Below are 14,806 nucleotides of genomic sequence, written 5' to 3'. Positions count from 1 at the left end.
ATTGATATATGAGTACACATTTAATGTATATAATTTGGTAAGTTTGGCCATATGCATACAACTATGAACATATTACCTCAATTAAAGTATCAAACATAACCATCACCTCCAAAAGTTTACTCATGTGCCCCCTTTTTATGTGGTAAGAACACTTAGTACGAGGTTTATCCTATTAAACAAATTGTAAGTGCACAATACAGTATTGTTAATTATAGGTATGGTGTTGTACAGCTGATCTCTTATTCATCTTACACAACTGACAATTTAGACCACTGAACAAATTCCCATTTCCCCCTGGCAAATATCATTCTCCTCTCTACTTCTATGAGTTTGATTATTTTAGATACCTCATATTACTGGAATCATGCAGTATTTGTCTTTCTGTGATCAGCTTATTTCACTTAGCATCCTGCCTTTCAAGCTTATTCATGTGGTCACATGTGGCAGGATTGCTTTCATTTTTTAAGCAGTAATATTCCACTGCATGTCTATACCATATTTCTTGATCCATTTAGCCATTGATGGACATTTAGGTTGTTTCCATATCTTATCTATTATAGGATATCTATTATAGTGCTGCAATGAACTTGAGAATGCAGTCATTTCTTCAAGATCCCAATTTCAATTCCTTTGGATATATTCCCAGAAGTAGAATTGCTGGATCATACAGTTGATTTGTACTTGATTTTTTGAGGAACCTCCATATTGTTTTCCATAGTGGTTGTACCATTTTACATCCCACCAGCAGTGTACAAGAATTCCATCCTTGATTTCCAAAATCAGTGGAGCACACAAGATGTAACAATGACACTGCTGTCAACACGTGGTGCCATGAACACAACTGAGAAGATCAGAGTATTACATATTTATGATATGTGAGAAAAACACTGTATTTTCTCTACTTATAAAAGCATATTCTAGCAAAACTAAGTCCAGATAGATGATATATGAAAACTATCAAAATAAAAATTCCATAATGGGAGTTAAGACTGTATTAGTAGAAGGTTATTTAGCCCTGGTTTGAAAATAGCGTTATGTAGAAAAAAGTCATTTAGGAAAGACTTAGAAACACTAAGAATACTCTAAATAGTGAATGCTGAGAGCTGTAGTCTTTCATGTTCTTTACTATGGACAAAGAAGAATTAGATTCTGGCTTGTGCTACTGTCACAAAAATAAAGAATGTTGACATCCAAAGAGCCTCTGCCCAGGAGAACAGAGCAAAATAACTGAGAAGTTCAAGGACTTTTGTCTATGAACCAAGTGTATCTATTCTGGGAAAGGTAATCTGTCAGGATCTAGGTGCATAGTTGGGGGAGGAAACTACAAATGGGACTAAAACTACGTATATTTGCAAATATCGACCAAAACACATGACTTAATTTTGAGTAATTAGAAAGTACCCTGATCTTTACAAACTATCCTGTAAAAGAAATGACAATTAACCTTAGTAGAGGAATATATATATATATATATATATATATATATATATATATATATATATATATATACATAGATATACATAGATATAGATATAGATATAGATATAGATATAGATATATATCTTTTGGGGAGAGATAGTGTTCTGTATAAAACAGTAGGATATTTTAGGATGTCTATTTATTGTCATCAGACATATACAATAAGGTATGGCCTCTAGAATTAGAACACGGAGACATATTGAGTGAATTCCCTATCACAAAGGCAAAATAAAAGAGAGAACAGTATTAAAAGAGAGAAGAAGGGAATAAAACCAACACTGAAATAATCTACATTTGTGTCAGCTGAGAGACCACAGATTCAAAAGCACTACTTCAGGGATGGGTGGTACACAATTGAAAAGCTCATCCATAACATAGCTGAAAGAAAAAAGAAATGAGAACCTTGAGGAAAAAAGTGACAGTTCTGATGAACTTAAAATGATTTTCCAAACTATAAAATGTGTGTGTTCCTAAAGGGAAAATAAAAGGAAATGGAAAGGAAGAATTAATCAACTATCCAATAGAAAACAAGGAAATAAAGTTCTCCAAACTGAAGAAGAAATTCAAGTTTACAAGATAAAGGATTTTAATATGATTAAAGCAAAGTTTAAAAACACAGCCTTATAAAAATCTGGCAAAAGTCAGATATGGTGAATGTCAGGTGGATGTCATTCTACCTAATTTGGAATCTATTTAACAATGGAATAGTTTTAAGCAAAAGGTCCTTTCTCATGCCAGCTATCAGTTTACACTTTAGAAAGATCTATGGATGTTTAATTGAAAAGAAGGAAAAACAAGGGAAAATATGGTCAAAGAGGCTGGATAAGAGACTATAGATGTCTTCATGAGAGATGAGGATTGTATGACCTGAGTAGTAACTAGAAGAATGTATTCATTAAAAACAACTACTGTATGTTTTTTTTTTATTTTTATTTTTTGAAGTATAGTATAGTTGATTTACAATGTTGTTTGAGTTTTGGATGTACAGCAACATGATTCAGCTTTATATGTACATTCTTTTTCAGATTATTTTCACTTATAGGTTATTACAAAATATTGAGTATAGTTCCCTGTGCTTTACAGTAGGTCTTTGTTGGTTATCTATTTTATATATAGTGGTGTGTATATGTTAATCCCAACCTCCTAATTTACTCCCCCGTTTCCCCTTTGGTAACCATAAATTGTTTTCTATGTTTGTGGGTCTATTTCTGTTTTGTATATAAGATCATTTTAGTAATTGTTTTAGATTCCACATATAAGTGATATCATGTGATATTTGTCTTTGTCTGGTTTATGTCACTTATGATAATATCTAGGGCTATCTCTGTTGATGCAAATGTCATTATTTCTTTCCTTTTTATGTTTGAGTAATATTCCATTGTGTGTGTGTGTGTGTGTATGAAATCTTCTTTATCCATCAGTACAGCCACTATTGGGAACAGTATGGAGGTTTCTTAAACTAAAAATATAGTTAGCTACCATACAATCCTTCAATCCCACTCCTGGGCATTTATCCAGAAAAATCATAATTCAAAAAATACATGCACCCCAATGTTCATTGTAGCACGATTTACAATAGCCAGGACATGGAAGCAAGCAACCTAAATGTCCGTCGACAGATGAATGGATAAAGAAGATGTGGTATATATATATATATATATATACACAACCTCTGTGTGCTTGAAGATCCACCTCTACCAGTACTATCGTGATCTCTGTGAGGGAACATGGCCAATCCCTCAGGTGGTCTTTCTCCAGGGAGTCTTCCTTTAACTCTCAGATCAGGACAAGCCATGGTAGAAGCATTTTCAGATAGTTCTAGGCCATTTCCAACATGACTGTATGTCATTCGACCTGTTTATTATCTGCTTATTTTGTAGCAGTTAAAGAATGGACTCCTCTACATCTATTTGAATAGGTTTGGACAACTATTTGAGAGGCCACTAACAACTTGGCCAAGATCCTTATTTCTTCCCATTTGCTGAAATGCGAGCCTGGATCTGTCTGAAGACATCCATGGAGACTCCTTGGGCCCACATTATATACAGTCAAGGAAGACAACTTAATAATATCAAAATATCTGCAGTTGTAGAGTAGAAGTGTTCCACTATAGTCAAAGATGTGCAGGTGTGTTTTCATACTCATAGTTCATCTTTCCATTCACACTGATCATCTAATAATCAATCTACTCTAAAAGGACCGTACCAGGACCATAACACAGCCTTCTAGTAACTGATCACTCAGTTCACACTCTTTTCAACCCTGAATAGTCTTGAACTAAGATACAGTCATTGGGAAGAAATTCTTTAAGATATGTGGAAGCATTCTTCACTAAATATGGACATTATGCAGAAAATTTAAGAATCAAACAAAGGATGGAAGCAGATAACCCCCTAATGTCCCTTCCAACACTCTGATTATATGATAAGCTATCTGTCTTCTAAAACAATAAAAATTTTACTCTTGGGCAAGGTTGAAAATATATCTCCATATATCACTGCCATACTTTTACAGGAAACAGCAACTGCACAGGTTGTGACCAACTCAACATGCCAAGGGATTTAACGTGATATATGTCCAGACTCATTGAACTAGACTACTTTATTGCATTCCCCAATATCAGCAAGCTGGTTGTCAAAAGCTGAGCGTATGTTAAAACTACTTTAAGCACAAAGCATTAAGGAAGCAGATGTGTGTTAAATGCCTGAGCTTAATCCCTCTTCTCACTTTTTCTTCTACCTTACCCCTGACAAATGCCTGTGTTCCCCAATACACCCCACCATTAACTAGCTTTATTTAATTTACCTTAATTTGGGTACATGGTAACACCTCTTTCAACTTTACTTTGTGGTGAGAATTTTCGCTTCTACTCTACACGGGTATCATTTCTTCCTTTTAATGTAATTTTTGTATCTATGAAAAACATACACACATAGGGTTTTAGATCAGTCACATAGTTCTCCAAAGCTTAAAATAAAATGTGGCTGTTTCCTCTCCTCCTGTCCCCAAGCTGATCTGCATTGCCCAGAGGTAATTACTTTCTTCTCCTTTAACTGTTTCTTCTGGTACCTACTTCTATGTTTCTAAATAACATGTTTATTGGACTTTTATTTTCCATTTTAGATATTATCTATTGATAATCTATTGATATTATCAATTTCCTACTATGGAAATTGAGGACTTAACCCTCTTTCTCTCCTGCCTCATCACACATAAAATTTCTATACCTTACCCTTCAATATAGTTTATCTGTGTTTATAATATCAGTATTAGTATTCACTACTGCCTTTCTTTTACATTTTTTTTTGTTTGGCCTGAAGGTATTTTCTCATCATTGGATGTAATTATAATTCGATATTCTTCCCCAAATTCTCGGACATAGGTATAAATCATGTCTAAACATATTTTAAAAAATCAAGTACTTCAGAGATTGATTTTCAAATAACCCTGTTTTTAACCCCTTGTACCCTCCCTTTTTAAAAGAATTGGTACTCCTGATTCTTTTGCTTTCTGGCATTCTGTTGAGGGGACCAGCTTTCTTCTCAGTCTCCCGTGCCTCCTAGCCCACGTTTCTACTTACCCACACTGAGTTTGTTTCTAGTTTTCTAAGTTTTGTTGCTGTCATCTCCCCTTTTTCCTTGTCTTTCTTGATTTAAGCCTTTTAAAAATCCTTTTAAAATGGAAATCTCAAGGTTGATTTTATTTATTTATTTATTTATTATTTTTTTATAGTTGGATTTTTTAACATCTTTATTGGAGTATAATTGCTTTACAATGTTGTGTTAGTTTCTGCTTTTTAACAAAGTGAATCAGCTATATGTATACATATATCACCATATACCCTCCCTCTTGCATCTCCCTCCCACCCTTCTTATCCCACCCCTCTAGGTGGTCACAAAGCACCGAGTTGATCTCCCTGTGCTATGCCTCTGCTTCCCACTAGCTATCAATTTTACATTTGGTAGTGTATATATGTCAATGCTACTCTCTCACTTCTTCCCAGCTTAACCTTCCCCCGCCCCATGTCCTCAAGTCCATTCTCTATGTCTGCATCTTTATTCCTGTCTTGCAACTAGGTTCATCAGAACCATTTTTTTTTTTTTTAGATTCCATATATATATGTGTTAGCATATGGTATTTGGTTTTCTGTTTCTGATTTACTTCACTCTGTATGACAGACTCTAGGTCCATCGACCTCACTACAAATAACTCAATTTTGTTTCCTTTTATGACTGAGTAATATCCCATTGTATATATGTGCCACATCTTCTTTATCCATTCATCTGTTGTTGGACACTTAGGTTGTTTCCATGCTCTGGCTATTGTAAATAGTGTTACAATGAACATTGTGGTACATGACTCTTTTTGAATTATTGTTTTTTCAGGGTATATGCCCAGTAGTGGGATTGCTCGGTCATATGGCATTTCTATTTTTAGTTTTTTAAGGAACCTCCGTACTGTTCTCCATAGTGGCTGTATCAATATACATTTCCACCAACAATGTAAGAGGGTTCCCTTTTCTCCATACCCTCTCCAGCATTTATTGTTTGTAGATATTCTGAGGATGATATTTTTTTAGATTGCAAATCTTCTACCAGGTCAGGGAATGCCTCTCTCCTGCAATAATTGTCCATTTTCTATGGCAAGTCTTTGACTAGGCATCTTAGACCCTCATTTTCTTACAACACAATTTCATTTACAGTTGCTTGATTTTTCAAGAGCATAGGTTATTGGAGTAGGCAAAAGAAAACAATTTTCTTTAGTTCCCACAGTAATGAAAGGTCCTGTTTACAAAAAGAGATGGATGAAATTCAATTCCAAAAAAGGTAATAATAATAGGTAATATTATTGAGCGCTGGCTCTATTGCTGGAACTGTTCTAAACACTTTCCAAATGTTAATTAATTAACTCACCTGATCCTCAGGGTAACCCCAAGATTGCAGGGTTTTCATTCCTTTGTCTTCTCTGTTTAATAAAAATTATTGTTTGCAGCCTCTGTTAATAGAACTCTGAGACATTTTTCATGTTTTCATACCTGATTTCCAACATTCACAGTTTTGCTTCCTCTGGGAAGTTTGGGACCTGATTCTCAAACTTTTATTGTCAGACTCGTCCGATCCCCTTGGAACATTAAAAACAACAGCCTAAGGCTCTCACCTCACTGAACCACCCAAGGATTTGGTAGTTAATGTTCTTTGCTAACTTGCCACAAGGGACAAATGATGTGTCAAAATATTTGATCAGCCAATAAATAGGTTGTTTATTTAAAACTGATCAGCATTAATAAAATAAACAAATTAAATTTATAGATATTAGATACCTTTGATGAGAAACAGTATATCATTATTATTCTACTATGTGCCAGAGACAGTAAAGTGAGGTGGTTCACGTCCCAGTTCTACTATTCACTAGCCATTTAATCTGGAACAATTTATGAAGCCTCTGTTTCATTTTACTTATCAGTAATATGAGATTAATATCTCCTAGCTCATAGTGTCATAATAGGGACAAAATAACTTAATTTTACATGAGCAACATTTGGAACAGTATTTTCCATATAGTAAGTATTGGTCATTATCTAACCTACTAGCAAGACTCATAGTGACTCTGAAAGGAAGATATTTTGCATTTCTTACAAATAAGGTAACTGAACCTCAAAGGGAGTACCCTCTGTTCCCCAACTCCATGGTTTCCAGAGTACTAGGTTTTACAAATCTCCCAAGGCATTAGTTGGACGAACTGAATAAGGTATCCTTTGTAAAAAGAAAATGTCTTCTCATAATATTGTAAGTCAAGAAAGGAATATGCAAATGATGGGCTTTGAAGCTTAAGGAGACTCTAACCTTTCTGACTTGAATAAATATTTTGAAGAACATATAAGGTCTGGAGAGTAAGAATAATTTATGTAAAAATTGCATTATTCAAAAATTATTTTCCAATATGAATGCTTAAGAATATTTTCTGAACTGGAAAATACTATTTTTTTTAATTGATACCAAACCATGCTTAAATGTAAACTTTGTCACTACCAGATCATGTGTGATCTCGCTTCTCTGGTCTCTCTTAACCTCTTATCTTGCTCTTCATTTTTGTACTACACATTCCAGACACATAGGACTTATCTGTTTCATCAGCATGTCCTGCTGGCTTCAACATCAGAGTTTAACATATTCTGTTCCCTCAAGCTGGAGTGTTTCCTCTTATTCTCTATCTAGCAAAAATGACAGATCCTTCAGGTCTGATACTTTATATAATTTGCTCAGAAAAGTTAAGTCCCCAGGTTTAGGTAAGCCCCCACAATATAGCTCCACAGTACCTATATTTCCACTCCTAGTACTTTGCCTGTTTTTCATTGTTTAAATGATTATGTACAAGTATTTGGCTTTCTGTCAATCTGTAATCTCCATGACGTCAACAAACATATTTGATTCCTTTCCCCTCTTTAAGTTCACTCTTATCCTTACTGCTGAATATTCTGCCTTTCCACTAAGTAGACCTCCATAACTCTTTGTGGAATAGTAACCAATTACTTTGCAATATCAGCTACTTCCACTGCTTAGCTGTTTTTCAAAGATGTAATATCCATTTTTAAGAAAATAGTCATGATGAAGTGAGAGTAATTTAGCAAAATAAAAATTTCCTCTTCAATGTATTTTCATATTAAGTCTCCTGGAAATTTTGCCTGTTATAAATCTAGTTTTAAGATTTTCCTTCCACTTCTTGTCTTGATTTTACAGGAAGAGGAAAAAAATCTTTTGTCATTAAAGAAGTCAAGGTGTTCTATCTGAAATTATTTTGATATGTTTTCTAAGATTCTTGAAGTAAGAGAAGAATAAGGAGAAAATATATTTTACAGAAATATGACTGAGAAGGGCTTTGTACCCTGCAAAACTTATGCAAAGTTCCAAGTAGCTCTTCCATAACAAAAACCCACCAGGCAAATGACCCCTTTTCCTCTGTGCCAATTGGACTGTATAAGAACTTCTTCTTTTTTTTCTACTTACTTATGCTTAAGGGAAAAAGCCATCCACACTTGGCTTTCATGGTTAACCAATTGTCACTGTTCTACAGTTTTGTAAACCAACAGATGAGACTACTGGGATTCATTTTAGAGATCATTAGAAAAGAGCTGAGAAGGACTTCTTGTAATTTTAAAAGTCAATACTTAATCAAGAGAACACATGCCAAAAGATAGACCAGTATTTTCATCTGACAAACTAAATATCAGCTCCAGGAACAGTATTGTAAAACAGAGTTGATTTTATAACTCCCACCACACTCAGCCAAAAATTTACCACTAAAGCCTAATTTGATTTCCTTATCAGGCAATTAGTATATTATTAAAAATTCACGGCAGGGTCAATCTCTTGTTGATTTGTGTAATTAACTTCTCTCAGTTAAATTAAGGGAATTTTTATTCATTTCTAGGGCAGATTTTTGAGGATGAAAAGGATTTTTTTTTCACACCATAAACCAAGGTATCTGTGACTATATATATATATGTGTGTGTGTGTGTGTGTGTGTGTGTGTGTGTGTACAATTTTACCTTTAATCTTTCACAAAGTTCAAGCTGTCAGATTCTGGCAAGAGATACTCAATTCTTTCTATTCCCTTCTCTGCTTACCCACTCTCTCAGAAACATCTGTAAATAGATAGTTATTTCTTAATACATGCTGAAAGCATACTTAGTTCTTCCTGAGGCAGTACTTGCTGCCTGGCACCAAGGAAAAAGAGTAAACATTAGTGAAAGCCAAACCTCATGAGGTTTATAGGTTGGTTTATATAAGAAGGCAAAAAAGTGTTCTCCAGGTTGTCTTTAAATCTCTAGAGTCCACAAAGTTTGGCCGAAGGCTTCTCTTTAGGTTTTCTGTGAATACTTTTGCAAGAAAAGAAGTTTCTTTGTGGGAGTCTGGGACTCCTGATTTGAATCTTAGATTCAGAAAATTCAGAAGTAGAAATCAAATTTGTAAAGGTTAAATTTAGCAATTATAGAACAGCATAGGAGGGGAAAAAGTTTTCCTTGACCCTCTTAGGGTTCCTGGCTGGGTCTGAAATCTAACCTGACAGAGACAGATTCACAGGAGACAAGCCTACACATTTATTGAGTATTTACAAGTACCTTGTAGCCTTCACAAGAGAATGAATACCTGAAGAAGTAACCAGAACAGGAAGCTTGTATGCCTTTTAGACAAATAAATAATAAATATGTAAAGAATTGACAAGAAAAAGGAGTTTGGGATAGAGGTAGTAAGTGGTGCAAAAGTAACTGGGAGGATAAGGGTTAGTTTAACTATGTTTGTTTATACAGCTCCTGGGCCCTAAATTCCCTGTCTCTGGTGATAAGGATGGCTTCTATTTTCCTGGTACAAGCAGGATGCCATGGGAGACTTTCACAGGGGATACATCACCTGCTTTTCGGGAAGAAGGACTAAAGTGAGGGCAGTGGTGAGGAGGTCAGAGTGACCTTACTACTTCTGCCTTTTTCTGAAACTCCTTTAGCTTAAGATATTCAGAATGCCAAGGTGCCATATTTTGGTGTAGCATGGCGTGAACCTCATCAATACGTTGTTTCAGCTTGTTCTTCTTGCTTATTATCCAGTGTTTACTGAGAGCCAGGAAATATAAAAGACAATGAGGCCAGAGAGTTTACTGCCTAGTGAGCCAACTAAATGAAATAGATTATATATTTAATAAAGAGTTCCTGGATCCAAGATGTGCATCTCTTGGGGACAATAATTTGAAGTGGTACATTTGCAAGGAATGTGTTACTGAATAGAACATTTAATTTTTATGTCTGAATTGTCCAAACCACCTCCAGGAAAGCAAGATACAAGAAAAGCTATTATCAACAGTGTTCAGTGTTTAACATCACATCATTTCTGTTTTAAATCTCTATCTCTGCTAAGGTGCAAGGCAAGAGTCTATGCATTTCTAGTACTGAGCACATAGTAGGCACTGAATCAATGTTTGTGGAGGAAAGAAGAAAGGAAGACATTATATTCCTGATTTCAAATTTATTTACTTTTTAATGGATGCACAAAATTAATATATAAAATTATTCATTACTTGAAATGTAAAATATTTGCTCAATGCTAGGCAATTAATGGAAAGAGAGTAAGAGTAAAAGTATGTTTTTTTTAAAAATATATAGTATGGGTCCTTATTTACATAAGCACCTGATTCATTCATAGAAATAGTTTTCAAAAATTAACACCTGCTTTCTCAAGGTCCAGATTTGTATTCAGACTCCAGTAACCATAACTAACATGATATGTAATATTGACTGTAAATAATTATGGCTATTGATTGTCTGATTTGTTTCAGAATCTTAGTGAACCAAATATTTTTTTTAAGGTTGCTAAGTAAGACACACATAACTTCTATTTATTTCCATTCTTTATCTATGTGCTTACATTTTTAACTTTAAAGGTGAAACTCTCTCAATTTGATAGGGACTCTCAATGTAAACAATTATCTGAAGTTTACAGACTATTTAAAGGGAAGTATACGTGGGGGGTGGCAGTAACGGACAGAGCAGATGACAAGCAGCCACGCTTAGAATTTATAACCAAGAACACAGAATGCTATCGTTAAAAATGCTTCATTATTACTCAAAATTGGTCATTTTTGTCCTTTCACATTCCGATTACAGTGGAGATTTTCTACAAGATAAAATGAGGACAGAAAGAATTTTGGTGAAAAGTCAGGGCTCACACACCTTAAAGGTGCTCTTGGAAGAACGATCATTTGAACAAGCAGGGAGTAAATGATTGACACTCTGCATAAGGGCTTTGAAAGTCAAGGCTTTGACCTGTCATTTGTTAGAAACCCTATTATAATAACTGACAGCCATACCCAGCAGATGTGCCATACAGATGCTGCACCAATTTCTTCCCTAAGAAACATTAAATATTGTGAATTTTAATATGAAGTATTCGGCAGCAGAAACCAGTTCTGCTATTTCTTGTTGACAGGGAAAGGACTCAACATCATGCATGAAATTCTAAAAGGTATAAAGGTTACAAGTGATGAAAATCTTATCAAAGAGTTACAAGAGCTCCACTAAGCCAGCTGATTTGAAAAATGGACAGAATGAAAGATTTTAAGGCACAGAGACTCCTTTTATGTATAAAAACTTCTGTTTGAGGGACAAACCTTGAAATCAGCATTTGGAATTTACATAAGACTACTCACTAATGCAAAACGTTTTATGACACAAGATTAGGGGTGTCTGAGGAATGGACACATGTATAATATCCCCAATTCACTGCTTCAAATGATAGATTTGCTTATTATTCAAAGTCAAGAAGATAGCAGCCAAGAAAAAGTATTTAATCTCTTGCCTACTTGCTGAGGTAAAAAGAATGACCATGCAGAAGAGATGAGACCAGAGTAAATTTTTGTAAAGGAGATTTAGGCACCACGCTGATTCCTCTTCATCACCACTCCCTTTTCTGAACTTCCAGAGTACCCTATACATATACAATTTGCATAGCTTCAAAAGGGAAGGGTCTGAGAAAACAGTATATAAATGCAGCTGACCATTAATCTTTCTGCTAAAAGGGCAAGAGCAGGCATGCAGACAAGAGTAGAAGATGGGTCAGAAAAAGGCTGGGATTTTCCAGGTGTACTGGGAACAAATGTCAAGGTGAGTTTATTAGAACGACATCCTCTTCTTTGTTCCATCTACTCTAACTAGGGTGTCAAGAACAGCATTTGGCACCCTATAGGTGCTCAATAAATATTTGTTGAACATGTGAAAGTAGCACTTTGTTAAAAAAATGATATTACAGTCTTCCATGACATAGTTCAGTGATACTTCCATTTTATCGATTTAGAAACTGAGTCACATGGTAAGTGGGTGAGTTCTGGGATACATCGGGATAACATACCCTACTAGTCTTTGCCCCCTACTTTCTCATTTTCTCTCTCTAAAAAGCTTTTTCATCCCACCCCTCTGTGTGTGTGTGGGAACATAAATCTTGGATTTAATATTAATTTCCTTTTGCTAATAGTGGTGCATTGAATGAGTATTTGGGAGGTCAGCCATTTCCGTTTCATAAAACCACAAGAATGCTAAAAGGTAGAAATAATTCTTGTCCATCTGATAACGGCAGTTTAAATGGATACCATGGATATTGGGAGGAGGGAATTTCCTAAGGATGACAGCTAGCCTCTGATCTAATTGCAAAGCATTTTTAATGCTTCATTGTGGTTTTCACCTAATGGCTTATTGAAGCCATTATGCTCTTCATAAACATCTTTAGATATTGGCACCCAGAATGCAAGCCTAGGATGCATGTCTCCTATTGATTAACTAATGAATTAATTAATCCAAAGAGCCTGTGTTCCTTACCAAAGATCTATGTGTCTCAGGCTTGGATAGTATGTTTGCTGGAGGCGGAGAATGTGAGGAGACAGACTATGAGTGTCTGAAAACATAACATCAATATAAAAATTCATCTTTTTATTCATTTTTTTTTCCTGCAAAGCCTAGTCTATGGAAAGAGGAGCATAACCTCTTTGCTGTGAAACTGTTAGAGGTGATTTTGAGCACTTTATTAGTAACCCTTGTGCTCCTCCCATCTGCATGTAATTTCTCGATTAGGGAATTACCTTACAATACCCCTAATTAATGCTAATTTATGCCCGTTTAGTGACCATAAAAATGTGTCACCAAATTTTAATTGCATGAGAAGGATAGATAGATGAAAGTAATAAAGAATTAGTGTGTCATTTACTAAAGAGACCTTTAGGAACGATAAAGGCCATCTGCCCTGTCAATCTTTACTCTCTGGAGACAACACTACACCTTAAGAGCCAATGATAAATAAAATTGTCCGCTGTAGCAATGAGGGTAAATGTTGCCCTTCTTCATTATTTGTGTCAAACCAGGATAGGTGGAACTTTCAGAGAGACAGCTTGTTGCAAATGCTGACTGTTCATTTTAAAATTAACTTTTACAGGTAACAAAGCATTTTTATAGAACAAAGGTGACATCTATTATCCTCTTAGGTCTCAAGAGTATATTTTTCATAGGTTGTTAATTAAATAGTTCAGAAGGCAGTTTTTGAAATGTATCAGGTGAATGTTTTATTTGTGTATGCCCCAGATTCCCAATATGCATGTACTTAAATGAGGATTTCATGTCAGTAGGTTTTGCAGACCACAGCAATGCTATTTCTAGATATATCCTAAACTTTCTTCTATATTTAACACTCTTGGTGTCACTAGCAACTGACTTCAATATATTAAAAAGTACACCTGCTGTTCCAAGTTTCAAGGGGATTCAGCAGGCAATAAAATGCACCTTTGATTCCTTGTGTCTAGTAAAGAGCCTGGTACATGGTTCACTACATATTTGCTTGAGTGAGTAGATGAATGAGTGGATGAATGACCTCAATCATCTGCCAACATGGTCATGATTCTTCCTAACAGCTCCTGATGGTATGTCAGTTCTTTCTCCCAGTCTCGGCTAAATGGAGGAAGAAAAATCAATGAATATGTTCAAAGTAATGATAACCACATCCAACTCTCTGGCACAAATTCCTATTAGGTTATGCCATGTTGATAACATAATTGCTGAAACCTCTGGTACTCCCCCCCGCCCAAACTCTTTAACTGGAAGGATTCCAGGTGATTCAGAAGCTCTTCAGATTTTAACTGTTCACAGGGAACCAGTAATCGCTCCATTCATGGCCACGCAGCCCTACTCTTGCAGGTAGAACCATTCCTGAAGCACGATTTTTGGTGCTTTCCTGACACAACGACTGCCTGCAGAGGCTAGACTCAGAGCTCTGGGTGAGGAAAGCGCTGGACGCTTCTTCCCATCTCTGTCCCCATCCAAGATGACCATAGCCACCACAGGCAAGCCTGTGAGTCCCTTGAACTTGGGATGTTGCCCTAAGGGGCAGAATTGTGTGTCTGATGATTAGGGAAGCACTGCTCTAAAGCTAGTGCTTGTTTGTGTTGAGGTCTGGTTAGTCTCGCAGCAGCTGGTCAGGGAAGAGACTTTCACAGATGCTCGACCAGGCATGGAGCCCCAGAGGAAGAAGCTGGAGGCCAGGCAGCATAGGAACTATATTTACTGATGAGGAGATCTGCAAAGAGTGATTCAGAATGACATAATATTAAAAAACATCAGCTAAAAAGAGTATACCTACTACGAGCACAATTTTGTTGAAAATAATCTGTATGTGTGCAAATGTATATATTTTCTTTCTTTCTATCTATCATCTATCTATTCATCTCATCTATTATCTATCTATATATGGCATTTATAAGAATATGCAAACAAATGATAAAACGGTTATTTCTAGGTCCTAGG

This window comes from Mesoplodon densirostris, chromosome 17 (genome assembly GCF_025265405.1).
Source record: "Mesoplodon densirostris isolate mMesDen1 chromosome 17, mMesDen1 primary haplotype, whole genome shotgun sequence".
NCBI lineage: Eukaryota > Metazoa > Chordata > Mammalia > Artiodactyla > Ziphiidae > Mesoplodon > Mesoplodon densirostris.
The sequence above is the reverse complement of the archived record's forward strand: the minus strand, read 5'-3'. Positions refer to the sequence as shown.